This window comes from Olea europaea, unplaced genomic scaffold (genome assembly GCF_002742605.1).
Source record: "Olea europaea var. sylvestris unplaced genomic scaffold, O_europaea_v1 scaffold17107, whole genome shotgun sequence".
Lineage (NCBI taxonomy): Eukaryota > Viridiplantae > Streptophyta > Magnoliopsida > Lamiales > Oleaceae > Olea > Olea europaea.
In genome coordinates, this window is record NW_019234799.1 from 130 (window position 1) to 2,315 (window position 2,186).

At 37.3% G+C, this 2,186-nt stretch overlaps 1 long non-coding RNA gene across 1 annotated transcript; it reads right to left on the reverse strand.

Annotated features, from left to right (window-relative positions):
• Window positions 1-787: 787 nt before the first annotated feature.
• On the reverse strand, window positions 788-2,180 carry LOC111377711. Its single transcript, XR_002699766.1, has 2 exons — window positions 1,830-2,180; window positions 788-1,062 (listed from the first exon to the last, which is right to left on the reverse strand). It is a non-coding gene; the product is annotated as an uncharacterized LOC111377711 (long non-coding RNA).
• Window positions 2,181-2,186: the final 6 nt, after the last annotated feature.

Below are 2,186 nucleotides of genomic sequence, written 5' to 3' on the forward strand. Positions count from 1 at the left end.
TCATCTTCATGGCTCGAACTGGGGTTGTAAAATATTTATTATGGAATAACTCTTTAAATCTATCCCAAGTCATGGTATTTACATCTTCAATACTACTCATCGTATCCCACCAGTGTCCAGCACTACCTCGTAGCATAAAGAATGCACAATTCTACTTCCAAAACTCTCGTATACCTGAACATATTCTCCAAAGTTCTCAACCAATCCTCTGCAGCTGTTGGGTCTAATGCATCCTCAAATATTGGAGGGTTTAGTTTTCTAAATCTTTCCCCAACTGCCTCAAAATGTTCAGCCCTTTGTTGTGGTTGTATGAATTCAGCCTTTTGATGTTCTCCCCTTTCTCCTTGTTGTATTAATTGCTGAATTTGTTGAGATTGTCGCTCAACTAGTTTCGTTAGTCTATCAATAACAACAACCCGACTGTCATCTTGAACAGATGCCTCTTACCCTAGAGTTCTAGCTCTACTACTACTAGCATCTCTGGTTCTCACCATGGTTGCAAATAAAGGTTGGCCAATATCATTCATGAAATATGAAAAAATAATGCGACAAATAAAACTTACAAGCTTAGCTGTGCTCTTTCGTACTCCGATATCATGTACGTGGATAGTCTACAGAATTATAACCTTGCTCTGATACCACTCTCTGTCACACCCCAAATATATACAAATAACCATACTAATTCCTATGTCGAAATGATATTGGTAACTCGATCTAGACATAAAATTTAGATATACTTTTTTTTAATAAAATGAAACGAGCATTTGCACAATTATGTCCCTATTTGTTAACTTCAAATCACCTGTGATGATCATATATTATATCAAAATCAACGATCATATAACCATAATCCAACACGTATGTTCTAAGGTTATAAACACATCTATAGGCCATTTCAAAAGTTATACAAGATAGGACCCCCAAAATACGACACAATAGAGTGTAAGCTCAAAACAATAGCCCACAAAATAACCCTACAGGTCGTCATCCATGTACATTGATCTTTGGAATCCCGTAAGAGCTCCACAGCTAGCCGTGCCCTCTACATAGTTCCATGCTCACCTACAATGCAAGAACTACATAAGCCATTGCTTAGTAAGCAAGAATCATGCATGTCATGAGTATGAGTATGAGTAACAAGGATATGTGACACCATGTCATTTACTTTAAATATCATGCTAGAGATGCATCATATTCCAATATTCATCAAAGTCGACTCGAAATTCATTTGAAAGCTTTCATTTCATGGGGCCCTTGACCCACCAACTATGCAATGGATAGAGCTCTGCATAATATCAATATCAATAATAGAGTGGCCAATATGAAATTGACATCGGCGAGTGGACCATCCACTCGTGACAGCTAGAGGCCCATCCCCTAACTACCCCTATGATCACCCAAGAAGTCTCCCACCCAGCAGCGCCAATAATCATAACAAGGGCATAGTCAAGTGGTCCGCCCTCCTGTGATCACCAAAGGCCCGTCCCCTGTCTACCTTTGCAATCACCCAAGAAGTATCACCCCGCGATGCCAAACATATCACATAAGCATGCCTCACAAACATTTATAAAGAAAACTTACTTTGAAATCATGTTTCGCATGTAAAGTTTTCAACCATGATCATATGTTGTGCATGCCAACGAAAATGCTCATGAATGACATGCTTAATGGAAGTTGATGTCAATGTATTTTGCAACTGCATAATCAATGATCATAATCATCATATAGGGTACAACGAGCTTTCTTATCAAAGTATGAAAATATCCTAACATCACTATACTACAAATGCTAGGTTCTTGCATCGTAGTTGCAAATGGATTTTTACTTACCTTTTTGCCCTTGTGTGTGCACAAGCTCCTACGGAGATTATATCACTTTCTTTTTTCACTCAACGTCGAAAAATCACATGTATTACCAATTAATATTAAAGACAATCCTCCATTTAATAGCCTTAACACACACAAAATCCCAAAATACTTCCATTCACGTCAAAATAATTTAAAGGAATTCATTATTCAAGTTACTAATGGCATTACAATCTTGTCCCATAAGCCTCATTTTTCCTCGAGTCCAATTACCAACATCAACATCATCCAATTGTTGTCAACAGCCTAATATTACTTAGAATCTATTTTCTAGGCCCAAGAGATAATTAATTTACATGTAAAGGTTGAAATCATATTAAA